Consider the following 19,901-nt stretch of genomic DNA (forward strand, 5'->3'; position numbering starts at 1 on the left):
CCAGTAACCATAAACATCTCAGTCGTGCATAATTTAGTTCTTTATATATCAAGAGAGATGTGTATGAGGTGAATGTTACAAAAATAAATGAACCAAAAGACCCATTTCGGTGCTGCTTTCTTAGCAGAAGGGTGTAACTCCTTTTAAAAGAAGGGAGGTTTTATCTGCCACAAAGCTCATAAATTATTTTTGAGGTAAAGCTGAAAGGCTGAAGAATAAAAATTGTAATGAAGGACTATAGCCTTCCCAAATTTAGTTGGGTGATAGTTCCTTGAAGCTGGAAATGCTGACTGACACTTGCTGTCCACCAGGGAAATATTATTCGCTTCAGAATTCAGCTTAGAAAAGAAAATCACGTTTCTCTTTCCTGCAAAGGTGAAATGCTTTTCCGGCTCTGTCTGCCTGTACGTATGCATTAGGGAAACTGCATTCTGGTAGGGAAAACCTGCTTTTCTCTGTCCTAGAGAACGAGTTATTTCTGTTCTGCTCCAACACCTGATACTCTGTTGGATGTCTGTCCTCATCCTGCTCTGTCCTTCATTAGCAATGCTGGTCTGGGACATCCTTGTTGCACCCTGGGTAGCTCTGGTGGGGCTCACTGCCAATTGCACAGCCTAAAGAAAGTTTGAGCCTCCACCTTTCCCACCAGGAGGAACACAGGCCCGATGATCCTCATGGAGTAAATGCATTCCTAATAGTCCAGTAGAGTTTCAGCAGCACAGCAGGAGCTGTCTCCTCTAATCTGAATATCGCAGCAACACGCAAGAGCTAAGGTGTCATTCTTCTTCCTAATGGATGGCTAGCTGGGAGCACAACGTGGTTATGATTGATGTCTTTTTGATTTGGAGATGATAGCCATATCCTGAAAACAGTTAATGTGAAATATTGGCAATAGTAAAGCTTCAAATATTCCATCATTTGTTGTTCCTGCTTTATCTCCTGCTGCTTCTTGAATATGTTGTACGATATCCCAAAAATTGAGTTATGAAAAAGCAATTTCTTAAGCATTAAGAGACGAGGTTACGGCCACGGGCAGTAGGATTGTGACCAAGGTTGACCCTGAAGCTGCAGCCATGTATTCCCCATATGGGACAGTCTGGGAACTATGCTGAGTCCATCTCAGAGTCAGTGATTAAATCAGGGGTAACTCTTGGGGGTCATTACAATTAACCTGTATAAAACTAGTCTACATATGAGCAGTAAGTCTGGACAGATATGAGATTTTTCAGCTTGTTGAAAACCCACATACATACATGAAAACAATAAGCTATAGACATGTTTGTTATGATTATGATCTCAGTGGATAATATGTAAGCAAGAGCTAAAACTGCCAGGCAATAAATATTTAACCAACTCTGGCTGTAATGCTGCTGAGTTTTTACTGCTGCGTTGAGTCAGAGGTGGTTCTTTAATGAGTTCAGCCTGTTCGGTTTGCTGCAGGGGGCTGTTGTTTAAGGCACCCTTATCTGAAGGTATGGCTTTCAGCATGGAAGCCCCTTTCACAGATGTTTGGAAACCAGCTGGGGCAGACTTTTGCTCATGTTCAATGAAAGCCAGATCTAACTTCAGTTAAATTTAACAGAGAAGGTCACTCTAACTTCACGGGAAGTTCCATGAAACTCTACAGCCTGAATATTAAAAAAACTTTTTTTTTTTTTGCAAGTACTCCTCTTCCTACTCCTGATATGCAAAAAATCCAGGAAGATCATTTACCAGCTCCCCTGTGGCCTGTACTGAATGCAAGGCAGTGTATATAACTGTGTGGCAGCGGATTGGAAATAAGTGGATGTTCTCAGTTTAAAGATGAAAAGAAAAACATGAGAGGCGACTGTGAGTAGAGGCACACAAGAAACCTGCAAAATAGATGGCTTTGTTGAACCAAATTCCTCTCTCTTTAATAATTCCTGACTATTTTCAACAGCTATTTGCATAAATAGTCCTTTTTTCCCTGATATAGATTTGACTTTTCTGCAGAAAAATTATAGAACGCTGACTTTTTGACAGTTCAGTCTTCTGCCCTATTTTACCTTTATGTGCTCTCCAAGTTTAGCTGTTAGTCACCTTTACCAAGAGCATTTTAAAGGCATAATATAAATTTTGGTATGTGCCATTTCATCTGTGAAATGGATGCCTCGTTTTCATGTGGAATGTACAGAAGACATACATGCCAAAGTGATTTCTCACTTTGAGTTGTAGTTAGATCTAAAATCAGAGCATTCATTTGTAATGGCGTCTTGCTGGAATTTCTGTATAAATGGTTTCTACTGGAGAAAGGCTGCATATTCTGAAGTTACGGATAAACAACCAGTCCAAGCCCATTTGGATCTGCCTTTTTATTATGCTCACTAAGCTAGTTTATCAAGACGGAAGCACGTCCCCTGGAACAGAGGAACAGCTGAGCCTGTCAGCGTTATTTATTCATTGTTCATAGTGGTACGGAGCCGCTGCCAAACTGCCAGTGGTGTCCAGTCTCCGTAAGGAACTTGCCAAAAAATGTCCTGTTTGGGAGTGCTTGAATAGCTCACCAAGCCATCTGGTGTGGAAGAACACATAAACACAGGAATTAATTAACTGTAACTAGTCTCTACTGAGCATGTACAAGATGAGATTTTTTCTGAATGTTTATAACTTGGATGAAAACTACTTGGTTGCAAATTTGTAATTCCCTTTAACAAAGCACAGAGCTGCAAGGACACTTCAGCCGAGCAGATGTAAAAAATTGCTTAATGTTGTTGGTGATGCAGTCTTCCTTGCCCTGTACTGCATTGCTGCCTGAATGTTTTTTCTTAGTGGTTGCCAAGAAAATATTCTGTATAAGGACAGGTGCCTCCTAGCCTGGTCATTTACACCTCAAATTTCATAATTTTTTGAATTTTTAAAGGAAGTATTGAGAATCCTTCTTTACCTGCCTGTTATTGCATATTAGTAATGCAGGAAGGAGTAAAGTGTTGCTTATTGATATCCATCATATGCATAATGTTCTCTGATTATATTTGATACAGAGACATTGGCTGACTTAAAAATAAGTGTTTCAATAGGTAGCAATGTTTGCATCCCTCTTTCCAAGATTTTAGCTTTTCATTTCCCTTTACATCTTATACGAGTTCAACAGTACAGCAGTTATCTACAGAAATATTACAGCATGTAACATGATGCCTCGGTGTAGCCAGGTATTCTGTGGTAAAACCAGGAAAGACTTCCTCGGAAGAGTGTAGGGTGTGACAGTGCTAAAATACAAATATTGTAAGTTGTTGCCTCCTTGTAAACTCCCCCTTTCCTTTTAGATGTGTGCCAGGAAGGAGACTAGACGTAAAACTCAGCAAAGTTCTGGAGTGAAATGTGAAGGCAAAATTCCCTTTGGCTTTGAAATCTTCAGTAATTAAGAGCAAAAGGACTTTAGCAATCTCCGTCCTTCCTTCCATAAATTGCTCACGTAGCCTTGTTTTTCTTTCAGCTTTGACGTTGGAAATAAATTCTCACCTCTGATTAGAGAACAAACATGGTGTTGCAAACTTTGGGCTTTAACACTGACAGGAAAACATTTGCTGAAGATGCTTTCTTATTGCAATTTACACAAAGCTGTCATCAAGGAAATACTTCGGGTTTTCAAGAAGCTTGTTTCTAATGACAACCTAAGATTTGCTCTCTTTCATGCCTGAAGTTGTGTTAGGGTTTGTGTTTGTAGTTGTGTAGCTATCGGGCGGCTCTTCCACTTCGGGGATGTGTCGTTATGCACACTGCTGCTGCTATGTGCTCTTATGTGCTGGGCTTTCTTTGGACCTAGGCTATAGTGAATTTAATCATTTGTTGTGGAAGTGGAGTGGAAAAAGTTGACAAGCTCGACCATGAACAGGTTGGTGCTGATTTCTTCCTTCCAGAACATCAGGTCCTGACTTCAGTTATTGATCAGTTCATGTCTACTAGTCTATTTGCTTCACCTGTTCTAGAATGTAATAGACTGATTTATTTCAACTTGAGAGTGGGACAGATAGGAAGGACAATATCCTGCTGGATTTTTTTCAGTGGTTTCACCCCAAACTAGGAGACCTTAAGGAACTTACATTTAGAGAGAGGGTGTACATACACGACAACCCAGCCTGCTTGAATGTGCGCCTTCTAACAGCTTAACTCATCCAAAATGAAAGCAGCGATGAGCCAGACTATTTTTCCGTGACTAGACTATTAGTGGTAGATTTTTATTGTATTGAAAAGGTCTGTTGGTGACTAATGACTAATGTTGTATTTTGTCCTCCTGACAGAAATGTGAAATCTTTCTCTCTGGGACGATCTCTGGTTAAAACGGTCAGTCACTGGAGTATTTCTGTAGATTGCAATGATCTTCTATCTTCCATGAAATGCAGTGTAAGCTTTCATCGTGGCAAGAGAGATGTCTATGTTTGAGACAATATAGTGCAAACCATTCTTGGCATGCGGTAAATACCGAGAGGAGCCTAAGAATGGGCTTTTTGTCTGTATTGTGGAGCATATTTACCTCTGTTGGGCAGTCGCTGCAGCTTTTATTCTGCTTGATGTCGTGACATCTCCTCTTGTATTCAGATAATTACTCTCAAAACTCTTATGTTTCCTCTTAGTAACAGACCTCATCGTTGCAAAGAAGAGAGAGCAAGAGAAAAGGCTGTAGTCAACAGCGAAGACATTCTGGAGATGCTGCTAGGTCGTCTCTTTTCTCCTTTTGTAGCTCGGGATGGGCTATTGATAGCAATAGGATGGGCTATTCGTATGCAAAAGTATTCATTATACTGGGCATATTAGCAAACCCAAATACAAAAGCTTCCAAAATTCATAGTTTGAGATTAGTTCTGAACCATTTTTGCCTTCAGGTTTTATTACATGCATCTTTTAAAACAGCCTATCCAAAGCTTCAAATTAAAATGTGAATGCATATGTAAGTAAGTAAAAATTGAAATCTCTTTTTTATGGTTCAAGAACACTTCCTTATAGATGTGTAGTTTTGCCTGTCGTAATGTTCATGTCTTGGATGACAGGTAATCCTTTTGAATCTTTCTTTGTTGTAAATGATATTGAAATGTTTCACTGCATCTGTACCGGTCTTGGCTTAAGTGCTGTACCAATGTATGCTTTAAATTACTTTTGTACCTGGTAAAAATGTGAGGAAAGCTAATGTTTTCACACACAGAAAAGGAGGAACATTGTTCTTTGATGTTCCACCTTATAAAATCTGCAAAAGGAGAAGTTGAACTTTATTCATCAATTGAAAAGAAACTAAATAATTTGTTTTAGCTTGGGGCAAAGTCTAGAAGTGGCTTTTTTGTTGAAGTATCTTTTAGGAAATCACGGAAGATCTAGTATTCAAGTAGCTACCCTTATCTTCCTTTCAAAGAAAAAAAAATAGAAATATTGAAAATGGACATATTTCTGCTATAATGCATGAAAGTTAGACCCTGGGTTCATGCCAGTATCTCTGAACTCTACCCTGTGCCCCTTTGTATGAGCTATTGAATGGCTCCAGGAAACAGAATAGCTTTAAAATGCTGAGCCTAACTTCTGCAAATCCCTGCAGTGGATTAAATATTTATGCAGGTGGGATCATGGATAGGTACCACGTCCATGTGTTCAAGGCAGTCAGACAGGTTTCTTTAGCTTTGCTTATATTCTCTTTACTCAGTCTTGAATCTGGTTTAACCTGAATGGTCTTTGCTTGGGCTTGGAGATGTTATGTTAGCAACACAGCTGAGCAGGTGCCCCTGGAATTCCCTCATAGGAAACACTGCATCATGTGCTTAATGGCAGCTTGGTCATTCAAGAATTAAAAGTATTGAGCTGTCGGAGTACAGGCTGCTTGGGAGTTGCCACCTAATGTGTCAAGTAGACAGGGTTTAAGCCTTCCCCGTCAGCAGAGGCTGTCAGAGCTGCCCTGAGTGGCGATGCCTGTGCCACAGAAGGGACATTGGAGGTTGGAAAATGAATGGACAGATCGGTAGGGTTAGAGGAATAAGTGGGATGGTGGAGGTAGGGGTGGCGAGGATCCCATGAGTGAGGAGGCAAATGTCCCCTGTACAAGCAGTAAAGGAAGAGCATCACTGAAAAGTGTCATTTTCATTGCTGAGGGCTCTGCATGCAGCAAGTAAAGATGGGGTTAGAGAATTTTCTAGCAGCAGTTTGCAGTATGCATTTGTATGACCACAATATAAGGCAGGTGCCCACAGAGTGGGTGTAGTTTCACTAGCAATGCTATTTACTCTGCAATAATTTATTTTAGCCTCCTGAGTGAAACACGCCAAACCTGGAGACACGTTGGAATTTTTCAAAGAATAGTGTGTTGTTAAGGGAAGCAGCTTAGGCAAACCTGGGAGATAAGCTTTCTCAGAAGTTTTGAATAAATGAGATAATGTATTATTGAGAATTGCCAGTACGAAATAATTGGGAACAGTCCAGTGAAGATGCTGGGGAGGCACAGTAATGCAGGCTACTCATACTTTTACAAATGTTTTTAGCAAACAATTGCTGTTCCTCTCTTACATATGGGGAAAGTGGATATGCAAAAGTGTCTTCTTTCAACTTTTCTCTTGCCTTATTAATATTTGCTAGGTACTTCCATATAATCTTAAGCTATGGCAGTTGTGGTGCATGGAGGGAAGCGATGTAGTGGCTCAGGTGCCAGCATAGATAACTGTAGGTTTCAAGTGCACATATTCCTTTTCCATATCATATAGCATATAGCAACTATGAATAGTTTTGCTGTTATCTTCATAGCATTTTTAGATATGGCATTTTTCTGGCGTGATAGACAAGATTGATACAAATAATTCTTAAGGGGGTGGTTTCATGCAGAGGAGAATAATTTAAGTAGACTTGTCCAGGGTCACTTTTCTACAACCAGATTTCTATGCTAAGATTTTATGAAGAATCATGCAAAAGTATAATTCTCATTTGCTAAAAAAAGTGTTGTAGTGTCATAGAAGTGGTAGAGGACAGGGAGTGAAAACAGAAGGCAGTAAGAGACAGGCTACTGGGAGATATAAAGGTATGTGCTTACTTACAAGTGTGCAAGGCATGGTAGCAAAAAAGGGGAGGTAAATAGTTTTAATGCTCTAACTTCACGGTGTAAAGGCAAGGTTGAAGACAAAGACCTTCAGGAATGGTCCAGAAGCAGCACAGCAGCAAAGTCCCAGGACAATTTGGATTTTTTTTGGTGCTGCTAATCCTGCTGCCTGGAATTTCCGCACTGCCAGTGAACAGTCAGCTAAGAAAAAAAGAGCCATGCCAAAGTAGAAATTGAAGGTATATAGGTTAATCCCCTACCTCATTCTGGTAGGCTACTCCCTAAGTAGACTTCTATTGGGAGAAAATGTTATTCCACGTACAAATGTCTGGTTATTCTCTTTCTTTATGCAGCTTCACAGTCTAAACTTTTCTACCTGGGGAACAAATTCCCCCAGGGTTCCCATTCTGTGTTGCAGTGTTCGTTGTGTGGGAGCTAGACCTGTTAGAGCAATTTTAAGTATAATCTGCTATTAGCAGTATTTGGGGCTTAAATGACAAATGGGTAATTTTAAATAAGAACTCTTTGAAACCGAGGTGGAATTACAGAAATCAGAGTGAAATGGCTTGACTCTGCTGTTATATTCTTTGTATTTAGGTCCTTAAAGCAGATGTGCTGGACTCGGGGTTCAAGGGGGGTTTAAACCTATTCAGTGGTTTACAGGCTTTCTGCATGTCTGTACACGCACTTTTTGTGCACAACAAAGCACAAAATCTTGCACGTGAGAAGTTGCTGCTGTAAAAATTCACACTAATTCAGATTGTTAATGTGAATGTGTAGTCTTCCGATGAAACACCTTTAACTTACACAACTGGGCAAAAATAGGCATGTTCTCACAAAAGTAATCCTACACCTAACAGCTCCTCTTTTTGCAGGTCCTCTTATAATTAATTCAGTTTTGAAAACTACCCTGTGTATTAAATATTTTCACTGAAGTTTCAGACGAAGAAACCAGTGAGTTATTTTTATACTTTTATCTTGTTACCAGATATAGAAGGCCTAACTTCTTTAATATAAGCACACTTTAGGATAATCCTATCTGCCTGACTGGATACTCATGCATGTAAAAAGAGCTACTTTTGTGTTTGAATACTCATTTTGGTATCTTAATATCAGATTTGATATTGCATTTGAAACCAGTTTTATATGATTAGACTCTCAAAATGGATTCTTATATATCTGGAAGTCTGCTGGTCATCTAAGTGAGCAGGTTATTTAAATTGTTGCTGACATCTGAGCTATTCTGAATGCTTATCCACCTTCTGGGATTTGAATGCAATCTGAAGGTGAAGGTGCTCAGTTGATTCTGCAATAGATGAGGAAAAGGTAGAAGGAAAAAGTTCCCTGAGAAATAAGAAAAAGATGGGCAGTTACCATCTGGTTCCATGAGTAACAGTTTGTTTTGTTTTTTTACTTTTTGGCAGAAAATTTTTCTTCCAGTCTAGTCGGTCTGAGCACCAGCACAAAGTCAGGATCTGGGGCGGCATTACCACAGGGGAAAGGAATAAGAAGGGGTTGATGTGAGATTTGGTTTTAATCTGCAAGTTAATCTTGGGCAAAATGCTATTTCATAACCCCCATGTGCATGAGCAGACGTCAGGGTGTTTCTCTCTGACTCATGCACATCCATTCCCTTCTGGTTTTGGTGTGCCCTCCCCCATCTCCAACCAGTTATCATGTCAGTAAATTGCGGGAATAGAGTTGGGGTTCCTTATTTCTTGTCCTTCCCTGTGAACTTGCTCACAGTGGGAGCTGATGGTCCTCACCAGTGACTAGAAACACAGGGGTAGAGAGGGGCCTGAGCTGCTGCCATTGAGATTAAGGACCATGGGGATCCAGCCCTTTGAGAAATAGCTACAGTTTTAGAAAGCTGAAAATAAGACCAAAGTTACTGAGATGTATTTTAATGGGGCATTGATATTTTCTCAAAGATGCAATGGCAAATCATTGCACTTTGCCCAGAATGGGTTAAATAATTATCATTCAAGAAGGGGTTAGCCTACTGGGCTGGCAGGCTTCATACAATTTTTGAAGGGGGCTGAACCAAAGTCACTGCTGCTGCATAGGCCTGCGACTGGCTCCTACTGCACTTCTTTAGTAAGTTTTAAGCTACTTTTGCCATCAGTTTAAAGCTTCTTGGGCAGCGGGTCTGGCTCTCCCAGATCCTTCCTGCTCCTCTTTAGATTCTGCCAACTTGACATTTGCTTGGAAGTTTGTGTATCATGACACCTTTTCTTACCAGGAACTTGAATGTTAAAAAGTCTTAGTTATAAATCTGAGAATTTTGTGCAAAAGTTTCCCAAGATTTGGTTTCTAGCTTTGAATTTTGGTTCTGTGTGAAGCTGCAGGAGCTAGGCATATTGATGGTTTTGTAGAAACTGGGCAGCATTTGTAGTTTCAGCGCAGTTTCTGCTACTTTCCCTCTGGCCTTGGGAGTGCAGTTTGACCCCACGGGGCTGAAGGCCAAAGCCACGGGGAAAAATGAGAGCAAACTGCAAATTATTATTCATTAGTTACTGTTATTCTAGTGCACATATAATATCTAAATGCCTGTGCATATATTTAAAAGAACATTACTGTCTCTTAGGAGAAGAATTAAATTCTCTTGCTCTCGAGCTTAAAACTAATTGCTTCTGCAAAATTAAATCTGGCCGGGTTGCTTTGGAAGTGCAACGTTTCCTCATCTTCCATAAATGAAAGCTTCAGATTTGCATAGAGCTTATGGGAAATAATTATATCAAGGTGTGTAAAGTCTTTTCCTCTCCCAACAGGAAGAGAATACCCTGAAATTTGGACTGGTGGGATTTACACGGTTCCCCTAAAAAAGAAATAGATAATTAAATGAGGGAGAGAGAGACGACCTCTCCAAGGCATATCTTCCAACAAAACTGACACAAGCGTAGGTCAAAATTACCATTCCTTAGGTGAAAATCTAGACTAACTCCTTTGGTGTCAGTGGATTTACAAGAGCGTCAGTAAGAGCAGCATATGGCCTGAGCTCCTTAGCCAAATTTTCAAGTGGTCTCAATGTAGGAATTGAATAGCATCCAATTTAAATACAATGGTCCTAATTCAGGTAGGGATTCTTTTTAATGTGATAAACTTGGTAAAATTCCCTTGTTTTTAAAGTTAGTTGCATGATTAAATATTTATTCTTGATGTCTCGACTTGCCTAGAGATAAATCATTTTCCTTTCAGTGTGTCAGTTTTCTGGCGATAGAAGAATGTAATTTATATGCACAGACAGCATTTGTGTGCTCTGATCACATGGAGCAACATCTGTTTGCCCAGTCTTTATGTGCAAATTACTTTTGGGGATGTGGACTGGAAACCGGAAATATCAAAATGGACTGGTTGAAATTGAAAATGATTATCTCAAAGGAAGAACACATACATACCACTGTGTCTCACTTTGTCTTTTGAGCTGATTGAGGGAGTTTGCTATGTGGCATTTGCTTGGGCTCTAGAACCAGGCTCTTGCTCCTCAAACCTTTGACAGGCTTTACAGGTCGTGCTGAGCCTGTTCAGCTCCTCTTTTGAGTGATTTGCTCTTGGATGGGGCAGGGCGCTCGATCTCTGCTCACTCCTGAAAGGCCCTAGGATACTAGATCCATTAGAAATGCTTAAAAACTGTCTCTTGAGGCTTGCAGAAAGTCTTTTGGAGTGTATGACAGAAGCTGGCCTTTTATCTTGGGATCTCATGAGAATACTGAAGTAAACGAGGTGTGAGACATGCTCTGAACCAAAAAGATTCACAAGCAAGATCAAATCTATCAGGCAGGAGCGTGTCCTTCAACAGAAAAAGCAGTTTCTAAGGTACAGCATAGGGGACTTTCATTACTATTCTCATCATCGTGAGAGCAAGAGACAATAAGAAAAAAAAAAAAATATGCCTGTACAAGTGTTTCCTTCCATGCAAATACTAAGAAATTACTTTCAAGATAATTCTTCAGCCAATAATGAGGCCTTGCAGCCATGCGTCTCTGGCTGTTTGTGTGGCAGTTCTATGTCCAGGGTGTTGATTCCTCTCGCTATGGATGATATTGTTAGCCATTATCAAGTCTTCAACGGGAATAGAAAAAACCTACTGTAATTCCAATCTCATCTCATGATTCTTTTGTAACGGCACCTTTGGTCTTATTCCAGTGGGGAAGGTTGCTTTTGTGCACCATGTAGCATCACATGGCAGAAAAAAACATAGTTCATCAGTGCCATTTCTTCTTCCTCTGAGGATGCAGAAAGCTTTGATGTCTGAAAACATACCCTATAGTTTTGCAGTAACTTATGATTAATTTTTATTTTTGCTTTATTTTTTAGAAAGTGTAGGGACCATTATGCTTTCAGTTCTTTATCTGTGTAATTTTTGTGAAGAAATTGCAAATATAATTGATTTTTTTTGGGAACCTATGAATTCAAATGAGGCAACAATAAAGGGAACAGGGTGATTAAGGAATTGTGATTCATTTGATGTACATCATTACAGCAAAAGCTTTGTTGCTGGATTCCTTGTAGACGAAGTCACTGAACTATGATTATACTTCAGAAAATGAAAGGGGACAAAAATAAAAAGGCAATAAAACAAATTAGTAGATGTCTTGAGGGACATGACTATTACTGACTGACTATGTTTTGTATCATAAATGTTCAAAAAATCTGGCAGTTTAAATTATACATCCGTGAAGGCAAAACTCTTACTGGTATCAAAATCTTTATTTCACTGCTGCTGTTATATTCTCTTTGAAGTTCTAAATTGGCAAGAAAAAAGTGAAATTGTCTTTTAATGATGTTTCTAAAAGATAGTGTAAAACTGTTGAAATACCATCTTTTTTTTTTAAAAAGAAAAGTCATCTGGGCATTTAAAACTTCTTCTTTACCTTAACATTACTGTTATTTAATACAGTGACTGATATGCTCATACTCTAGGCCCATCGTGATATTGCATTGTATTTTGTACTCAGATTTGAAGCAGAATGGATAATTAGATTAAATTAGTACAGATCACTCAACAAATAACAGCTGGGGAAAGACGTCCCTAAGCAACATTTTCCCTGTTGGTAAGCGAAGGCACTGCAGGTGAGAGACTGCACTGGGGCTATAAACAGTGAGCCACATGGTAAGTGTGAGGGATCCTCCCGCAGTGACGGTATCTGGAGGCGTTTAGTCTGCAGTAACTGGGATCTGGCTGTGAAGCTGCCTGATGTCTAGCATGATTTACCCTTTTGTCACGGCTGGAACCATGTGTTCTTTTTCCTTTTGCCCAGTAAGTGTTTAAAAACTCATGTTTCTGTTACTAAAACATATTACTGTAAAATATTGCTGTCTGCCATAATGATGTTAAGTGCTTGCCTTGCTTGAGCTGAGTTTATGGACAGCCCACAATCCACATGTGAACACCCAGTCCACATTCTCCAAAACAAAGCAGTGAGTGCCGCTGCCATAAACACCGAGCAAAGCTGGCGCAGGCTGGAATAAAAGTGCCTGTTGGTGCCCAAGAGGGCCAACCTTGGAGAAGTTCGATCATAATACTTTTATCTGTCTATACAATATTATACAACCATTAATCTAGCTAAATAACATTATATAGCTAGATAGGGAAACCAACTTTTGTGGTGTTTTCTGCTTGGTTTAATATATCTATATATCTTCATTCTGCATGCATCTTATTGAAGAGCATTGGTATATGCATGCGCAGGGTTGGCCTCTTTTCACTCCCCTATAAGAGATTTGAAGGTGAGGTTGCCTTTTCTGATGGCAAGGTTGGAAACCACCTTTAAGGCCCTTCTGTTTCCTTTGAGCAGGTTCATAAAGTGCAGAGAAAAAGGGTGCGTGCTGGTGGGACACGAGCGCCATGTTAGAGGGGTTCCCTGGCAACCTGCCATCGCTTGGAGCCCGCTGCAGTGGTGTGCAATGTCCCAGCCATCCTGGGAGAACCGCTGCTTTCCTAGGAAGCAAGGCAAGTAAGGAGCAGTTGGTTGGACACTAGTGTTATAACCACGGACTGGACTGGAAAAGGGGAGGCTTTTGCCAGCAAATTGCTGAAGCATTGAAGTTCATAAATATATGTTTTGCGATGTGTATCACCTGCCTCCGAGCTCCAGTTCCTGTGAGCGGCAGGGGTGAGGGGTGTTCCTGAGTCCCTGGTACTCAGCAGTGATAACAGTTTTCTCCTAATTTGACGTGGCACAGCGGAGAGCCGCTGCTGGGAGCAGCGGGGCAGAGCTGGCTCCTGCTCCGTACCAAGTGCCACCTCCTCCAGTCACTGCAACCAGAGGAAACACTTAAAAAGAGAAAGACACTGACTCAGGGCTGAGGGAGAGGGGAAGAAAACAACCAAACTAAAATTGATAACTTTGTAATGGCAGGTCTGAGATTTTGCTGGCAGAATAGAAATAATATCGGTTGGGACGTGGTTAATCTCTCACGTACCTGAGTGAAACGAAGCAGTTTGATTTTTGACCGGTGTGCAGTGCTGGCCCCTTCAGCTGCCTGTCACGGGGAAGCAGGGGAGCAAGGATGCAGGTTTGTGTTCAAGACTAAGGTTAAGCCTCATACTTGCGCTCTGTAGCTATACAAAGGGTTTTGCACCTTCGCATGAATGTTGCGCTGAGGAAGGACTCTAGCAAATTTTGACGTAGGGGGTTCTTGTCCCAGGGGAGCAGCAGCACTGCGAGCTGGAGGGGCTTTTCTGTATGTGGAATAGTGTCTTTTTTATAAGCAGGTCAGAAAATGCTGCTGCTTCTCTCTCCTTCCTCTCTCTCCCCTCAAATGCATTTTTCAAAGCTAGTAGAATCTCACGAAGAAGGTCCGTGTCTGACCAAACCTAAGTATCTGAGTTTTGACCTTTTTTTGTGTGTTTTTCCTCTTTCCTACCTGTTTTTCCCTTGTTTGCATGCTTGTTGTTTCCTCAGTGAAAGAAAGAGAGAAATAATTTTGTTCTACAGAAGATGCCCAATTGTTAGGTGATTTTCCTTTTGTAACAAAGGCTGGTTTAGTAGTCTTTCATGGAAAGCCTTTATCGTTTTTAAATCTGTTCTCGTACAGCGGGATAGGGTTGCTACGTGGCTGCTGTGATTATTCCAGAAATCCTTCAAGTTTAGGTAGCGCTTGCGAGAACCAGAGATAATTTATACCCCCGTGCCACGTAGACGGGCTGGGCTAGTGAGACTGCAGATAAATATGTGGTTTGGTTTGCTGTCATCTCTGCCATTCATTATCTGTGTTAAAATAATTTCTTATGTAGGTGTTTGCTCCAAGAAAGATATCTTTGACAAGGTATCGGGTCTGTTTGAAGCCTTAAAAGTATTCACGAAAATACCATATCCTGACAAAAGCATTCTTAGCCAAGGGTTGTATAAGGTCATAGTTGGGGACAAAAAAAGGCAAATTACATGGAAGCGTGTGTATTATACATACATATATATATATATATATATATATATAAAAACTTATATCTAGTATCTAAAAATAAGCATGCTGTCCTGGGACATGGCTGTAGTCCTCCATGTGCAAGAAGTCCAGCAGGACACTTCCCCAGTGCGAAGCCCCAGCCCCGTGGCAGCGGCACTTGGTTTGTACTCGTTATTTTACCGTTCCCAAGCACAGAGCTGAAAAGTGTCAGCGTGAGCACAGCCACCAATACAACATTGCAGGGAGCAGGAAAGCTCCATGGGATGTACTTTAAGGAAGTTTAAAGAAAACCTTAGATGATATCTAGCAATCCTTAGTGGGATGACTTACAGCAGCTGACTGACCAAAAAAAAAAAAAAAAAAAAAAAAAGAAAAAAAATTAAAGTAGAGCTAAATATATTTCTGTAATTCAGCTTTTCCTTAACAAAGGATCTCACCAGCTGGGGATCTCTTGTCCTTCCTGTGTGTTGCCTCCTAAACCCAATGGGATTTACTGGTTAGCTAACTCAAAAGAATAACGTGTGGGAGCAGCAAACTCTCATCTTTTCTCCTACAGAAGACAGTATCTTCTGTGTCAGAGAAAAAAGTGTAGCCAGGTTTGCAAAGCTGTACGCTGAGTGTAATTCCTTCCTGACCCCTCTAATGCATGCCTTGAAGCATGATACTTTGTTGACCTCATTACTTCATCTTGCATAACTAGTTATGCTCACAGTTACACAATTATCCAGGCCCTTTGAAATTCTGCATCTACAGGATTGGTTTCAATAGCCATAATAATGAATTTTATAATCCTCTGGAGAACAGCAAGGTTAGGAGATGAATGCAGAATCTGATGGTGAACTATTTTAAATAACTCAGTAAATTATCTCAACAAGGACATAGAACAGAAATAAAATGCCACTCATAAATGTTGCTTATTTCTTGAGATCTGGTTCACTCCTGTCCTTCCTACAATATAACCTTTCTGCAGCAGTAAGATTATGATGTAACTTGCTTCTAAATCTCCTAAAATAAAGGACCTGATGTTTATATAGAGCTGTTGCTGTGATTGAGATGTGAAACCCAGCACCCTCCAAGAGGTGAAGTGTCCCCCCACAGAGTGCCCACTGTACGGCTCAGGTAGCACACAGGGCAGACTTTGACAAAGGTGCCATGAAAATCAATACCTTGATACAAAATAAAATGTGATGGGTACATGAAAGAACAAGTTTGCGGTGTAAGATGTTGAAGCCTTAGATAAAAATTTATTACCAGCTAAGCGTAAGGGGGAAAGAATTGATGACAGTGATCAATACGTGAGCTGTGGGGATGGATGTTCTCATTACTGAAGCTGCCACTCTCCTTACATCATCTGGCTTGGTCTGGAAATCACAGGGTGAGTGCTCCCCGAGCCCCTGTACACAGGTAAGCCTCCTGGGTTAGGGTCGGAGTACATTCTAGGAAGCAGCATAAGCTGTGCTCCCTCATCGGGCTGAGAAATAGATTCTCAGGCTCTTTGGGACAATCATCAGCAGTGAATGTATCAAGAAATGGGAGAAGAAGTGGTGATGAGCAGTAGTGGTGGTTCAGCACAGGTCAGTAAGTTGAGGCAGGGAGAATGCCTGACGTGGCAGGTACCTGTTCTGGCAGGTTCCCAGTCTGGCGGTGGGAAATGAAAGTGGAGATATTTGTTTCTGAGCTCTTGTCATGGCACGCTGGCAAATACCAGTCTGTTCTCAGTACCCTACCAACTGGAAAATACTGCTATTTTCAGTATATTTATAGGTAGAAATACAGAAATTTAGCAGATAGTGGGAAGTCATCATTCTCAGATCATATGGTCATATTCTTAACTGGAAGATACTGGCTTTGAAAACCAATGGTGTTACACCAATGTGCGACAGCCAAGACAAATGACTAATCAAAAGTCACAGCCTGGAAACAGTTCTGGTTTTGGATGGTTTTTTCTCTCCCTAAGGTTAAATCTATAACCTGATGCAGCTTTCCCACTTGCTGTATATGGTATGCATGATAGCTAAAATACAAAACGTTGAGGCAGTCATTTGTAGGCAGCTTACCTTTTTCAGTCAAGCCAAGTATGGTGATGTGTTCCTAGAAGCCCCACTGTAATGTGCGGCCTTTGGTTCTCCGAGGGCTCCTGTGACAACTGAAAGCAGGGAATGCACTGGGTGCCTCACCCAAAAAGCAGCTGTCTCTGGGTCAGGGCTGGGGAATAACTGATTTTCTGGGGGAGTGACGCTTCTGAAAGCATGGGGGGAAAAGCTGGAAATAGTGAGGGATGCTGTCCTGGGTTTGTGCTGCTTTCTTTGGTTTCTGGTGTTCTAAATCTTTTTTTCCTATGCCTTGATTAAAATACAAGGAAATATGGAAACAGTAGTTGCAGGGAGAAAAGTGTGGATATTTTACTAGAATATACAGAAGCAATCTTTACATCTTAGAATTATTTTTCATTCTGAATATCCCAGCAACCTAAGAGGAATTCATAAAATGTCTTAGTTCTTCTGCATTTTCATTTTTCTCCCCAAATGTGCTTTTTGGTTGTTTTTTGTGTCACAGCTCCTTCAGACTGGGAGGACTGATGTCTCATTGTGGATATGTAAGCAGTAATGTTCTCTCGTCTTGTTGAGGCAGGTATTAACGGGTTGCATGCTGTTTTCTTGAGCAGTTGTTGTGAGTTATTTTCTGAGCTTCGATTCGAATACATGGTTAGATCTCACAGAGGAAAGCTGCACCGTTTCATATCAGTGGAATCACAGGGGAATCTTGCGTGTTGTCTTGTAAGTTTTTCTGTTTCTGACTCATGTCAGAGAGATCTACCCCACTGTGTGTTCCTAAAAATAAATAAATAAATAAAAGGGAGGGAGATGTGTAAATGTGCAAATAGCAGAGGGCTGCCAGCCTAGCCTGGTTACGGCTGGATGAATAGTGAAAACTGGCACCTGGCTGGCGTGCTGTGAGGCAGCCCCGCAGCGGGGACAGATGGGACTATCAGACTGCACGGGGCTGCCATGGCTGCCCAATGTGTCTGTGCTGACGGGTGAAAGCTGTCAGCAATCTCCCTGTGGTTTTGCTGAGTATGGCACTAATAAAAGGCTGTAATAGCCAATGTTTCTTCATTGCTACTCGCATCAGCAAGTAAGGGGGGTGTGTGTGTGTGACAGTAGGTGTGAGAAAGGTGGTGATATTAACTTGTGGCAAGGAAATGGGGGGAAAATGAAGCTTGAGGGCAAGGTGTAGGGAATGAAATGCAGGTTCTGTCCATGGCTGCTGCCAGAAAGTTTGAACGGCTCTGTGCATTGAATGGTCAAGACCTCTATGCAGAAAGCCACAGGGTCAGAAAGACTGTTGAATGAGCATACCTGCTGGTGCGTAATCAATGGCAATAGAAGGGGCTGGGGACCATGGCTGTAGTGGGTGGCAGCTGAGTCGCTTTTCATATGCCAGAGATCTACAGAGTAGATAATAATAAAAAAAGATATATTTTTCCAGTTTGCCTTAAAGGTGTTGGATCCTGCCTGTCTTGCCACAGTGTGCTAGGGACTCATCAAAGCATCTGCTCTGGTCAGTAAGTGCAAGGAGGAGACCTGGGAAAACCCAAAGTCCTGGTTTATCAGTAGAAATTGCAGTTTGTTTTGTAGTTGCTTTATGCCAGATTTCAGATGCCACCTCTGCTCTATAAAGATGTATGATAGCTTGGCCTAGACAATTAAATTTGTTTCTGTAAATCTTTGGTTGCATTTCCTTCATTTCATAACTGGAAATGAAAACTTGTTTGGTGGTAAGGATTCTTCAGTTCAGAGGCGGCTGGTGGCAGCTGGATGAGGTCACGCCACCAGACATGTTTTGGACGACTAACTTTTTGACCAGCTTTTTTGTGGATGTTTAAAGGGCTGCTGATACTACCGAAGATATCAGTTAAGCTTTAAAGTGTTAATGTATGCCTTCCCAAACCTCAGTTATTGCTCCTGTTTCTCCCTTGCCAGCACAACCTGTCCTGGAGACATCAGAATTGTGCTGCTTTAACTCTCTTCCAGTGTAAGACAGTAAAATACCTCCATGGTGGATACAATTGTGCCAGTGTAGTCACGTTTCTGGAAGTATATCTGTTCTCATGCAAGAGACTATTGAGCTCAACTGCTCTAAGTCACACTTATGCTAGGATAGCTGTACTTGCTGCTGATTTAACTATGTTAGCTTTAAAAAAAGAAAGATTATGTTCCTTGCGTAGTCATGCTTTTTGACATAGACCAGGCCTGAATAATATGTCTTTTGGGATGGAAAATAGCATCAGTATAATGACAAGCAGTTTTTAGAGAGTGAATCCAGCTTGTTTCAACACTAATGTGAAAAGTGAGATACACTTTCTCAAATTTACTTTTCAGATTTGCATAGTACATCTTGGATTGTTGCTTCTTGCTGCTGCTTCTGCTTTTTAATCTCTGATATCCTCATCTCTCTTTCCCTGTCTTTGCTTCACACCTGGACAATGTAGCAATTTCCACTCCACCGGGGTGTACATATCAGGGACACATCTGAGAAGAAAAACAATTTTCTTGTCTCCGTGTGGTCCCTACCCCTATCAGTGAGTCCCTGCTATGGTGTACCACGTAAAGTAGCTCATGCTCGCCATCTTAGTGATGTGATGAGGAGCATGATAATAGGTGTCAGAAGTGATGAGTATCAAAAAATATCTAAAAGCTAGAAAGTAATACAAGTTTCCTTTAGCAAGTACAGTGAGACCCTGGATCCTGTGCTAAACCAGCAATTCTTGGTGACAATGGGAACTGTGCCCAAAATACTCATTTTTCTTTCTGTGGCTTAAGCCACTGTGTTGGTCTGAGATTTCATCTAAACTTCAAAATAGAGCTTAGCTGAAACTGCGGAATTGAACCGATTAGTTTAAATTGCAAATTTTATGTGGTTTAGATTAAAAAAATGTGCTGGTCTCCCGGGATCTGTTGAAACTTGAGAGTTCACATACTTAGGGAATCTTTGAAGGTTGGCTGAATAAGTGGGTAAATGCGAGTTTCTGCTATTAGTTAGAAGTTAATGGATCTTTCGTTTCACCATTACAGCTGAAAGCAGATTTCAGAAAATGCACTAATAACTTGTTTTCTGATGGGGCAGAAGCAGCATCAGGATGCTATCTGTGTCAAATGACCAAGTATGCAGCACACTTGATAAATAACAGAAATCTGCACTTTACCAGCATGTTGCGAAATAGGTTTCCTCCAAATCGTTCAGCAGTAGTGCAGGAGCCAGCTGAGCTCGCAGACGGCACAGGAAGGCATGAGCAGGGACTGTGTTCACAAGCCTCTGGCCAGTGAGTTAGTGTCCGGGGAGCCCGTGATACACAATGTTCTGGTAGGTATCAATTTTATGCTGGCAGCGCTGTACTTTTCCAGCAGTACTTCAGCATTTCTGCTCCAAGCCTCTTGAAGATGGGCTTTCGTCTAATTTTTTTCCCTCT

At 41.1% G+C, this 19,901-nt stretch overlaps 1 protein-coding gene across 2 annotated transcripts in view; it reads left to right on the forward strand.

Moving 5' to 3' along the window:
* The window catches only part of KCNIP1 (potassium voltage-gated channel interacting protein 1), a 456,219-nt gene that overhangs the window by 106,024 nt on the left and 330,294 nt on the right, over positions 1-19,901 (forward strand). The gene's annotated exons all lie outside the window — the stretch shown is intronic.

The sequence above is a fragment of the Aptenodytes patagonicus genome, chromosome 12 (genome assembly GCF_965638725.1).
Source record: "Aptenodytes patagonicus chromosome 12, bAptPat1.pri.cur, whole genome shotgun sequence".
In the NCBI taxonomy this organism is placed as follows: Eukaryota; Metazoa; Chordata; class Aves; order Sphenisciformes; family Spheniscidae; genus Aptenodytes; species Aptenodytes patagonicus.